The 13589-nt window shown below is 33.6% G+C and overlaps 1 long non-coding RNA gene across 12 annotated transcripts in view; it reads left to right on the top strand.

The window, feature by feature from the left end:
• The window catches only part of LOC137495912 (uncharacterized), a 461128-nt gene that overhangs the window by 114707 nt on the left and 332832 nt on the right, over positions 1-13589 (top strand). For 9 of the 12 annotated variants that reach the window (XR_015493070.1, XR_015493062.1, XR_015493064.1 and 6 more), the window contains exon 6: positions 8063-8332. The exons of 1 other annotated variant lie outside the window; for it this stretch is intronic. This is a non-coding gene — a long non-coding RNA (uncharacterized LOC137495912). Of the gene's footprint in view, positions 1-2284; positions 2401-8062; positions 8333-13589 lie in introns of all 12 variants that reach the window. 2 more of the 12 variants (XR_015493065.1, XR_015493068.1) reach the window with 1 other exon arrangement.

The following is a 13589-nucleotide window of genomic DNA, read 5'->3' as shown; positions in this document are numbered from 1 at the left end:
CGACCGAAAGAATGAAAACATAAAAGCGAAGGCTAAATAAGTGCATATATTTGCATCAAAGCTGCCCGATGAGGGGCTGTGATTGATCCCACACATATGGCTGTGCTCGTAGAGAGGTGATTAATCTCACTAGCGCAGTTCAAAACCTATTTAACGGGAATTTGTTTGCCTCGGCAGCCAAATGTGTCCACAGTAATTACGTGTCACTTTTCTTCACCACCACCGATATTTCATTTCCAGTGTTTTTTTTTTTCGCCTGGAATTTTACATCCCAAACCAGCAAATACAAATGTACACCATTAAAAAACACACCAGATGTGTATGAATTATAGCGAAAACCATTTCTCTCTCTCTCTCCCTCTCCCTCCCCCCATCTCTCTCTCTCTCTTTCCCTCTCTCTCTCTCTCTCTCTCTTTCCCTCTCCCTCTCTCTCTCTCTCTCTCTCTATCTCTAAAATGTGTGAACAAGTAAACTTGTTTTGCACCTGAAGGAATAATTATAATTATAATTATAATTATTATAATGATCTATATAATGCAATAATCAATAATTTTCATGTATTGATTGGTTGGACTGGGAAAAACAACAACATAAAACTAAACAAAATGAAGCTATAAACTAAACTAAACAAAGGAATCGAAACAAAACAAAATGAAACAAAATGAAATGAAACTAAGCAAAATGAAACAAAATGAAACTAAACAAAACTGGAAACAGAACAGAACAGAGCGTAATCTGTATGGAATGAAACAAAATGAAACCGAAATGAAACAGAAGCAAAATGAAACAAAAAACGAAATGGAAATGGAAAACTAAACTAAACTTAATGTAAACTAAACAAAACGAAACTGAAAACTAAAACTAAACGAAAACTAACTAAACCTAAACCTAAATCTAAATGAACATCTACCTGAAAACTAACTAAAACGTACCTAAACTAAACTAAACCAAACTACAAAAACAAAAACAAAAACTAAACCTAAACAAAAACTAAACGAAAAGCAACCCCAACTAAATGAAAATTAACTTAAACTAAACTAAACTAAACTAAATCTAAACAAAAAAAAACTAAACTACAAAAACTGAACAAAATGAGACCGAAAACTAAACCAAACCTAAACAAAAAATTAATTAAACTAAATGATAACTAAACAAAATTTATACTAAAACTAAACTAAAATTAAACTAAAACTAAACTAAATTAAAACTAAACAAAACGAAGACTAAATTAAAACTAAAACTATGCTAAACTAAAACTAAACAAAATGAAAACTAAACAAAACGAAGACTTATACAAAAGTTATAACCAATGCTAAACAGAATCTGTGGACTTTTTTTTTTTTTATTTTATCGGAAATCTGTGGATTTATGGGGTTGTAATAATGATTTGAACTAAAACCAATTCCATAAAATACATTAATACAATAAACGTCTTTTTCATTTTATGGTTTATAATGTAAATTAGAACCATTTTTTGTAAACATAGTTTAAAACCTATTTAACAGGAATTTGATTGCCCCGGCAGCCAAATGTGTCCACAGTAATTACGTGTAACTTTTCTGCACCACCATCGATATTTCATTTCCAGTGTTTTATTTTTTTTTTTGTTGTTTTTTTTTGTGTGTTTTGTTTTTTGAGATGATTTCACTTGGAATTTTACATCTCAAACCAGTGAAGACAAATGCACACCATTAAAAACACACACCAGATGTGCATGAGTTACAGTGAAAACCTTTTTCTTTTTCTTTTTCTAAAATTACGTGTAATGGGTTTGGCAAACATTGCTTTGTTTGTTTAAACCCTGCGCTGCTTTATCAAGCCCAGATGTACATTTGACAGCTCTCGAGAAGAAGACAAAAAGCACGCAGCCATAAACGTGGAGAGTATGGGAAATTAAAACTGTCAAGAATGTACACAATTAAAATTTGTTAAATTAATGGGCTGAAAAATGCAAAAACGGAGGTGCAGCAGGTATCCAGATGATCAGGTCAACAGGAGGCGCTATTAAAATGATTATGATGGATGGTGACAGATCGGCAGCCGATTAATTGGGACGTTGGGAGAAGCGTGATTAAACGTTTTGTAGTCACCCACAATCCCAGACATCTTTTTTTCCATTATAGTGCCCGGGAGAACAGCTTGTGTTGAAGGAATTGTGTTGAAGGATGCCCTTCCAGCCTCAACTCAGCATTGGAAAACACCCAAACACTTGCATTCACACACATACATTTTGGCCAATTTAGTTTATTCGATTCACCTATATCGCATGTGTTTGGACTCTTAGGGGAAACCAGAGCACCCGAAGGAAAGCCACACCATCATGGGGAGAACATGTAAACTCCACACAGGAATGCTAACTGACCCAGCTGGGACTTGAACCGGTGACATTCTTGCTATGAGGTGACAGTGCTAACCACTGAGCTACCATATCGCCCCCATATTTATTATTATTGAGAGCCTATATATACATATTGGAAGCGTATTACTGTAGATCCTGCAAGCAACACCTTAAAAAAGAAGATAACAAATGCACATTCTGCCTGTACATTACTTAATTAAATTTGATTAAATTCAGGCTGTATACCAAGCAAAAATAAAATTAAAATAAAATACTAAGACCAATTAGTCTTTTTTTTTTTTTGAGTGTATGTTTGCAGATGAGTGTTTCTTAAACAAGACTTTCATAGATTACAGTGAAAGTTTCCAAAATATATATATATATATATATATATATATATATATATATATATTATTTAATTCTAAATTATTTGTTTTTATTTTCTTACACTTGTCTCTTTAATTCCTGTTTATGTAAAACACTTTGAATTGCCACTGTGTATGAAATGTGCTATATAAATACACTTGCCTTGCCTTGCCTTATTTTTAAGTGCTTATTTTACTTATTTTACAGTGCTCAATATACCGTATATAAGTACACCTCTCTCAAATCTCTCATTTAGATTCATATTTTCTATAGGAAGCTTTTTTTTGTGCTTTTATTTTGTTACACTCAAAAAATGACTTTTGCTGATGGTTTAATCTACCTAATTTACAAATTTGTTGAAACAAAACAATTCTTGTCAAACTTAAAAAAAATTGTCAAAATGATTACCTTAACTTAATCGATTTGTGCTAGATGATGGAATTATGACAGAATTATGACAGAATTTTGTGGAACCCAGCATTTTTTACAGTGTAGAGTAAACGTCAGTGCTGAAACCAAATCTGGAACTAATCTAACAAAATATAAAATACAAAATAAAAAGAGCAAAATTCAAGAGAAATCAAAAATTGATTAAAAATTTTGTTGAAATGTTGTAGTTTGTAATTGTTTTCCCCAATATTTGGAATGAATTTAAATATGTTATCTTTTTATTTTTAAAGAGGTTCAGTGACAAAAAAATATCTCAATAAGTATATCTGTTTAATAAATCTGTTTTGTTCAAATTCACTGAAATATATGAGCTATATTCACTGAGAAATGGATAAAAATAGTCAATTTTTCAAAATGGGATGTACTCATTTGCTGAGCACTACCTGACAAAAGTCTTGTCATCAATCTCAGTTGGAACAGCAACAAACAACTTGACTTCTCGTTGATCATTTGGAAAAATGGTAGAATGTAGATTTTTCTGATGAATCATCTGTTGAACTGCATCTCAATCATCCCAAATACTGCAAAAGACCTATTGGAACCCACATGGACCCAAGATCCACCTAGAAATCAGTCAAGTTTGGTGAAGAAAAAATCATGGTTTGTGGTTACATTCAGCCTGAGGTATCAAGACATTTGCGCTGCTCATTACATTACAAACCAAAGGAGAGGGCAAATTCTTCAGCAGGGTACTCCTTCCCATATTTCAGCCTCCACATCTAGGAAAAGTATTGGCCAACCCGGTCACCCGGCATGAACATTATTGAGCATGTCTGGGGTAAAACAAATAAGATGAAGAATTGTAAATAATTTAAAATCAAGACATGATCATATTTTATTTTGGTCAAATAAGTGTAATCTAGAGGTCTTTGCCTTTCATATAAGCCACTTCTGATACCAAATGATCGTCTAGAAGTCATTACTTGTTGTTCCTAAAACTTGAATAGCCGACAAGAGTTTTTTGAGGTAGTGTACATTACTGTTGTGCAAAAAACTATTCCATTGTTTAAAGTACAAAATGATTAACTAAACAAATGAAAGCACTTTCAACAAATTGTCCACTAGAAGTCAGACTCGACTGTTTTTAAATGCATTTATTTATGTCAATTTTAAGGTGTTTAGACATTAGTCAAACGCCTCGTTTTTGCTGTACTTTTGAGATGGTACTTGCTGATTATGCTATGACCTCCAAAATCAAGATCTGATACTGTGCCAAGGTTATAGCTTCAGTCTTTACCTCTGTTTCAGCACTCTGCGATACACATCTAGTGTGTAAACAACATCTAAAAAGTCTCTTTGGGGCTGAAACGTCCTAAACTGTCAACCTCAAGCCTGCGTCGGACAGTGTCAAACAAGTCTGTGCTTGAATTACCTTGAGAATTACTGGCTGGGACATGCCTTGGCGACTCTAATGGATATCAAGATGACAAACGATCCACCTGATGCCTTCAAAAATACTTCAAAAAATTACAGGCCACGTGTTCGGCCCTCCTCCTCGCCTCAGGATCCGGTCATAAACCCACAATTTCTTTCATGAGATGTGAGATAATTGCTTTCAAACAGGTCTCTCTGGAGAAAATTGATCAACAAAAAGGGTTATAAGGACACTTTAGTGACGACAGAGAAGCGTTAAAAAGGAAAATGTCATTTTCACATCCCCAAAACATCCCCGTGGACACTGATGACCCAATCAGACAAATGCTGATAACATGTTGTGATTTCAATGGTCAGGGGATGATTGATATGTTGAAAATGGGCTAAGACAATTGAGCAAAGGGACAAGGAGAACAGATAAAGGCAGAAAATAGCCTGCAAGACTAAAGCATCTATCCAGGCTTTGCTTTTAATGCTCTTTTCTGTGATAAAACACAAGGATATATACCAACCCAGGCTCATTCTGAAAACGTATCCCTATATACATTTCTGTAGAGCGCCGAATATTTCCTAGGAGCTACATTTTTTTTGCAGAATCCACCAGAGGCTGCTGTGTCGCTTTTTGAGATTTCAAATTTCTTTCACGAGTGCCATTCTCATCTGCTGTTCTCGTGTAAATCTACCTGAGGCCGCTGTCGACTGACTGACTGATGGACCGACTCTTTTACCAAATGTTTATTTATTCATTTTTCATGCATTTATTTTTTTCTTAACTTTTTTTTCATTCTTTTATTTATACATTTTTCATTTATTTATTTGTTTTTTGTTAAAAAAAATTTCATTCATTTATTTATTTATTTTTCATTCATTTATTAATTTACTTGTTTATTTTTCATTTTTAAGTTATTTTTCGTTTGTTTATTTATTTTTCATTCATTCATTCATTCATTCATTTATTTATTTATTTATGCTTATTTTTTCGTTAATTTATTTATGTATTTATTTATTTACTTATTTATTTGTTTTAATTTATGTTTTTTTTTCCTTTATTTGTTTTTCATGTATTTTTCATTTATTTATTTATTTATTTTTCGTTAATTAATTAATTTAAAAATTTGTTTATTTTTCATTTATTTATTTATTTATTTATTTATTTATTATTTATGTATTTATTCATTTTTTGTTAATTTTCATTCATTTGTTTATTTGTTTATTTGTGTGTTTGTTTAATAGCTTACTATAGTTTTTTTTTTAATGAAAGTACCCCAAACACACACACACACACACACACACACACACACACACACATATATATATATATATATATATATATATATATATATATATATATATATATATATATATATATATATATATATATATATATACACACAGTGGAATGAACCGCCAACTTATCCAGCATAAGTTTTACACAGCTGATGCCCTTCAAGCTGCAGCCCATTATTGGGAAACAACCATACACTCTCATTCAAACACATACACTACAGCCAATTTAGCTCACCCAATTCACCTGTGCACCCAGAGGAAACCCAGGCAAACATGGGGTGAACATGCAAACTCCACACAGAAATGCCAAATCACCCAGACGAGGCTCAAACCAGCCTTATCCTTTTTTATCAATGCATTACAAGTTTAATTTAGCAGTCAACGAGGATGTTTTTGTGTAGAAAAGACCGATGTGTTAGTTGTGAGATTTAGACAAATATAAAATTATTTACCACAGCTGTATCTTGCGAGTTTGAATAAGATTTACATGAGATCTGTGGAGTCAGTTCTAGTATTTATATTGCTTTGCACATTCAGTGTTGTTCCAAAGGCATTTTGAAGTGTTTGAAGAAATGGAGAAAACAAGAGACGGATCAGTATAAACAGGTGTTTTGTTTTCTTTCACTTCCACTTTCACCGTCACTGTTTTGTAAACTCAGATTTGACATCAGCCGAGCTGTGAAGTAACATAATATACAAAAGTTTTATAGTCATTGTTTATGAAAACTATGGCACTATTGTTTCTGTGTTGAGCTACATAAAGATTGTTTTCTGAAATCAGTCAAGATATTCCTTCAGTTTATAGCCCAAAGCAGGTGGATTACAGTCCTGGATTACTGTCCTTGAATTAATTATTTTGATGACTTTTAGTCATTTCCACTTATCTGCATGAACAACTGAACTGGTTTTGCAAATTAATGAATGATTCAATACATTAATCACATATTTGACTTGAACAAATGATTCAATGATTTTCTTATCAAAGACTATTTGTTTACAGTCTATCCACAAGAATGAGGAAAAAATACAAAAATAAAAATCTGCTATAAATGTACATACATCATAATGCTGTGGTTATGTTCAAAGCAGGGCTTTATTAGTGCTAGAACACGCCAGATTTGGATCCAGAACCTCTATAATCTAATCCAGCATCTCATTTTACCGATCCCCCTCCTCAACCGCCCTCCTCCCCCGTTCGCTGTTTGCTTTCACTTTTATTCCGTGATTCTTCAACCCTCTTTACGACACCCCTCTGCCATCCAACGCCCGTCATCTATAATCCCCCCATCCCCCCCTTATATGCAACAAACTGCACAAAACTAAACTGAATAAAACTAAACAAAAACAAACTAACTCAAACTAAAGGAAAACAAACAAACTAAACAAAAATAAACTGAAACAAAAGGAAAACAAACAACCTGAAACTAAACTAATCAAAACAAAAACAAACCTAAGCTAAACTGAAATGAAACAAACAAAAAAAAAAACAGAAACAAAATGAAAACAAACAAACTTAAACTAAACTAAATGAAACAAAAACAAACTGAAACTAAACAAAACAAAAACAAACCTAAACTAAATGAAACAAAAACAAACAAACCTAAGCTAAACTAAATAAAACAAAAACAAACAAACCGTAACTAAACTAAATGGAACAAAAGCAAACAAATGGAAACGAAACGAAAACAAACAAACTGAAATGAAACAAAACTAACTAAAAAGAAATGACAACAAGCAAACTGAAACTAAACTAAACGAAACAAAAACAAACTAATTGAAACTAAACTAAAAGAAACAAAAACAAACTAACTGAACCTAAACTAAACAAAATAAAACGAAAACAAACTAACTGAAACTAAAATAAAAAATAAAAACAAACTAAGTGAAAAGAAATGAAAACAAACAAATTGAAACGAAACAAAATAAAACGAAAACAAACTAACTGAAACACACTAAATTAAACAAAAACAATTTAACTGAAACTAAACGAACACAAACTAAAACTAACCAAAACAAACTAGCTAAAACTAAACTAAAAGAAACAAAAACAAAAAAAACTAATTGAAACTAAATGAAACAAAAAAAAAAAACTTAAAAGGAAACAAAGCTTAACTAAACTAAACTAAACTAAACTAAACTAAACTAAACAGGTTCGAAAAAGTCAATGTTTGTTTGGCCACCATGCTTTTTCACTCCTCCATTTGTCCAATAAATAATTAAAGTCATCATCATTTTTGAAATCTTCAGACTGATGGTCTCAAGGAGTCCCAAAAAACCAGACGAAGAAGCTAAACATGCTGATCCACACAGCCTCAAGTCTGAAGCAGCGGCGTCCATCATCAGCCTGGAGCAGAAGAAGTGCTAAGCAGACAGAAGCAGAACACAGAGTGACCCGTCAGTGTAAACCTGAACTCAGCAGCTCTGCCTCAACTTTGATAAGATGTCATCACTGCGCTTTGCTGCATAAATACCACGCTGTCAGGAAGGATGAGGTCTGACCTGCCATGCCTGGACACGGTAAGAGCTGATGGTGCTCCTGCAACACACAGACACACACATTCTACACACTCTTTTCAACATACGCACAGTCACACACACACAGATCAAATACAAAGAGGGCATATCTGAATGTGAGCTTTGCCACCTTTACCTCAGAAGGCTTCCTGTGGCTTCAGAAGTTAGATCTGCTCCTCTGTGCCAAAGGATTACCGTATACATTTAAATTTTAAGCAGGACTTTGAGACATATCCTAGGAAACTCTTTTTAAAACATGAACTCTTTTTGGGTTTGTGTCGACATATTCTAGCGCTTACAACTCTGAACTTCTTGTCCACCTATAGCACTGCCGAAAGTGATCTGGAAAAAGAGGATTATTCAGAAGCCACCGTGGTTAAAATGTCATAACCTTGAGTAGTTTTACATAGTGTATGGCATGAGAGTGTCATAACAGAGATACATTTACATACTCTGAAAAAAAGTGAAACTACTGTGTTTTCATTTAAAGAACCATTTTACATTGGGTTAAGTGAACAATTCTGGTTTCTGATTATAGCATGTTTTATTATATTTGCCTTAAAGCAAAAAGTAAATTCTCTAGGTGGAGTTAATAACATTAGTTTTTCCTTCAGGTAAGATTTTTACTTTTAAGCTATGCAGTTTTCATGTCATGTGATTGACATGTTTATGTATTTCTAATGTGAGTTTAAACACCATCTTGTCTGGCTTTTATAGCTATACTGAGAGCACCAGTTCATAGTTTAATTCATTACTGAAAATTTTAATAACTAGCAATATCATAGACTAACATTATGTGTATTTATTATAACTTAGTCAAAAGTACGGCTTTACTTGGATTTAGATTTTAAGTCGAACCAAATTAATTAAATTAATTCATTGTCTATAAAAACAATATTTGACAAATTACAGTAATTTTTTTTGGGTTGACTAAATTTATCTGGGTTATTTGATCAAGGTTAATTTATTTTTTTTCATTTGTTTATTTGTTTTTGTTTTTTTTTCATTTATTTATTTATTTATTTATTTATTTATTTATTTATTTATTTGTTTAATTTATTCTTATTTATTTTAATTTATTTCTTTTATTCTTTATTCTTGTTTATGTAAAGCACTTTGAATTGCCACTGTGTATGAAATGTGCTATATAAATAAACTTGCCTTGCCTAATAACTTGCTTTTTTAATGGAAGTTCCCTATAAATATATATATATATATATATATATATATATATATATATATATATATATATATATATATATATATATATATATATATATATATATAATTTTATTATTATTATTTTTATTATTATTATTATTATTATCAATGCATTCATCAATCATCTGTTCTGACTGCAGATGTGAATGAATGGCAGAAGAAAGTAGTTCCTCATACAAAAGGATTTTTGAAACTGCGTTTTATTTTTTTATATATACATAATTATGCTGTTGAACTGTTGTGTAAACACAATATCACACTTGTAGCAGTGCAATGCTGTATATTGTCAATGGTGGGACACAAATGCATGCCTCGCATCAGTGCCGATATACAGCCATATCTCACTGCTACTCATGTGATATTGCATAAATAAATATACAGTGGCAACGACTGCCAAAACTAGTTCGTTTGTCAGTTAGCTAGTTAGCAAATCATATTCAATAACCAGTTCAAGCTGTTTAAAATCCCTGACAAACAATTCATTCATCCTTTCATCAACCTCCAGTGTAGGCTCAGAATTTATTTATTTATTTATTTATTTATTTTGCGATTCACTCCCATGAATCAGTTCAAACAGTTTCAGTGAATCAGTTCAAAACCTACACATATGATTTGTCCATCAACAGCAATAATCTGACATTATTCACAAAATGTCGCTACCCATATTTTAACCAACATGGTTCAAATGACCTGTCTGTGACAGTCCAGGAAGGAGTTGTGATTTGCTACACTGAAAAAAATTATGCAGATATGATTCCTTGAATTTACTCATTTTTTTATGTTAAGTGGTTGTAAACAATTTATTTGTGTTGAATTTAAACAAACAAATTAAGTTAAACATTATCAAACTTAATTTGTTTGTTTAAATTCAACACAAATAATTTGTTTGCAACAGTTCTGCATGCAACACTTTTTTCACTATAGTTAGTTACATTGTTGTTTGGGAAACAAACACCATTTATAAACATGGTGTATGCACATTTTCCCCCGTTTTGTGCTTATCTCACATTTATAAATGAGATCCCAGATGTTTGTTTCTCAAACAACAATTTAACTTCCCATGCAAAAATTGCAAACAATAAAAAAACAAACTTGTTGGGAGAATGTCCACAACTGTAAATGAACTCAAAGTAAATATATTTAACTTTAATATTGACTTATTTGAACCATGCACTTTAGATCATCATATTAGGCATAATCATTAATAAATACATTTTAATTTATTCTGCTGTTTGTTCTCTTTTAGGAAGGTTTCTATGCAAATGTTTTAAATCAGACCCCTGATCAACTGATTTCATCTACACTCCAAATTACTATCATGTTTGTTTTGATACACACATTCTTTGTGGTCAGTATTGTTTACGTTCATTAGCCAGAAGTACCAAGAATTACAGCAGTTGTGCTTTTGGGATTCGTAATCTCCATCAGCCACAGACGCTAAAAGTTTTTTAGGAACATTATGCTGTGATATTCTTGAAAGCAGAAGTGCATTACCGACAAACAGCTTGCGAACAGTTAATGTCCTCATATGGTGATTAGAGAAAGTAAGAACGCTTTTTTTTTCCTTCATTCCCTGGGCATAGCTAAAAGTGAAGTATGGTCGATGTTTAGAGAGCGGCCTGCCGTTCGTTATTTAATCTCCTGGAGGAATTGAGGATCAGTGTTTGATTAAGACAGTCGTTTACGAACAAACAGAGCTGACAGCGCGATGAGCTCTTGACAAATTGGCTTTGGCGCTAAATTCATTTATCTTACGACACTTTTTTTTTTACTCGCAACCTCCATCGAGGGGCTTTCCATTAGGATACAAGCAAAAAATAAAATAAAATACGACGGTGATAGAGAGCTAGGGGAAAAGACGCAGGTTATATTAGCATAAATCAGCAGGCCCATATGTGCAGTAGAGCAGCTGCTCCGAGCCCTATCCTATGATGCAACCCTATGCCCATGTACTTGTTGCAGAGTCAGAAGGACTAGCTTTGCCTTTTAATCCTCAGCTCCGACAAATTAAATCTGCAGGCTAGAAAGACGAGAGGCCGCGATCATTTTCATTTACTATTTAATTGATCTCTTTTTTTGCCAGTGGTGGTCTCTCTGGCTCACCCTTTTTTTTTTTTCAGTCCCACCGCATCAGTCTCAGATCTCGCTTTAACCTGGCAGAACTGGCCGACTCCAAATTGAATCTGGCCGGGAAGATGGGGAGGGCTTCTCATTTGAGACTATCTTTAGAAAGAGGGCGTTAGTGGAGACTCCCGCTGGGCTGGAGAATGTGAGAGATAATCATCACGCACGCACACACACACACACACACACACACACATATGCACGTGTGCAGTAAAACATACACACATGAATTCACACACACACACACACACACACACATACACACACACACACACACACACACACACACACACACATACATACATATCCCAAATCCCCTGTCCTCAAGGCGCCAGGAGTTCTACATCTTTAAAACAGTCAATTTTCTCCCAAAAGTGTGCCACCTGCTCTTGGCAGCTGAAAGGCTGGCACAGGGGAGATAAGTGAGAGGCAGCACCTGAGGGATTTGGAAAATCTGCTGCAACTCATCAGATTTTCCTGCTTTGCACTTCTCAAAAGTTCTGGTAATCACAGATTATAGTCTAGCCTTAAACGTAACTATATCTGCGTATGTAGGCGCTTATACATGTGTGTGCGCGCGGTGAGGTTGTGTGTTTGAATTAACCTTTATCACGCCCACGCTCGCTCAGAATCTCAAATTGTATATTAAATCCTGCCAAACAATAATATATAAACCCGTGCACTTGAATCAGCTCAATAGCACGGCTGTAAGGAACAGGTTTGTTACCATGGCAACAGCATAACATTATTGTTACACTGTGAATGCTGGGTTCCACACAATCGGTTTGGGTTGGGACAACATGAAGAAATTAAGTTAAGTTATTAGTTAATTTAAGTGGATTGAACATAAAACATTTCCCAGAGATGGAAGGGCATCCGCTGCGTAAAACATTTGCTGGATAAGTTGGTGGTTCATTCCACTGTGGCGACCCCAAATTATTAAAGGGACTAAGCCAAAAAGAAAATTAATGAATGAACATAAAACCTTTAAGTTGTGCCCCCCAAAAAACTAAAGAATTGTGTTGTTTCAACTCATTTTAAAATACGTATTATGAACTAAAAGCAAACTTAATCTTATTATTATAGTGTACAGTGTAAAAAACGCTTGGTTCCATAAATAGTCTATAAAAGATATGGACGTAGTATTCGTGACGTCACCCATAGGTTTCTAAATAGCGCAAATGAAGCTACAAGTATGCGTGGTCAACTGTCGCCTTTTTGTACGCGCGACACACCAACCGAGGCTGACCAAAAAAGGGCAAAGAGGCCTCAGTGGAGCTAAAGATGCCTGATAGTATTTTGTTTCAACTGGCTTTTCTTTGGGAGAAACGCTTAATGCTTCATTACCTGCAACTTGTTTGTATTCTGACCACATGTGCTTGGTTGTATACTATATCAGTTAAAAAACACTTTGAACCACTAAGCATTGGTTGCAAATTACTTCCAAACACAAATATAGTTTGTGTTAGTAAATGCAAGGCTAACTATGAAATCCAGGCTTAACACTGTGTGACAACGTTTCAGATGACTGTTTTAGAGCCCACAGCTAATCAATCTGTCAGATTCTGGAGTGCATTACAGCTCTTAATAATAAATAATCTTAAAGAAAACAAATACATTTATAGAAATGGTATACAAGTATATAATTTCACTCACCTGGGAAATGGAGGCAACTTGAATGGCTTTGAGCACAATTAAGTGCAAACAGAATGCCATATTACCTGATTATTGTAAGAAATAATTCCAAAAGGTGATTGACTGTGTAAAGCCACATACAACAACACAAAAAATGATGTTCATGCCGAGTTCAGTGGCTAATCAGCCGGAATCAGCTGAGGTGAAGTGATGGCGACCAGCGAGACCTAGCTGTCACTCACATGGCCACGCTCTTAGTTATGCAGACTTAATATAACTT

Source organism: Danio rerio, chromosome 6 (assembly GCF_052040795.2).
Source record: "Danio rerio strain M-AB ecotype USA chromosome 6, GRCz13ab, whole genome shotgun sequence".
Taxonomy (NCBI): domain Eukaryota; kingdom Metazoa; phylum Chordata; class Actinopteri; order Cypriniformes; family Danionidae; genus Danio; species Danio rerio.
Note: the sequence above shows the minus strand (reverse complement) of the source record. Positions and strands in the feature narration are given on the sequence as shown.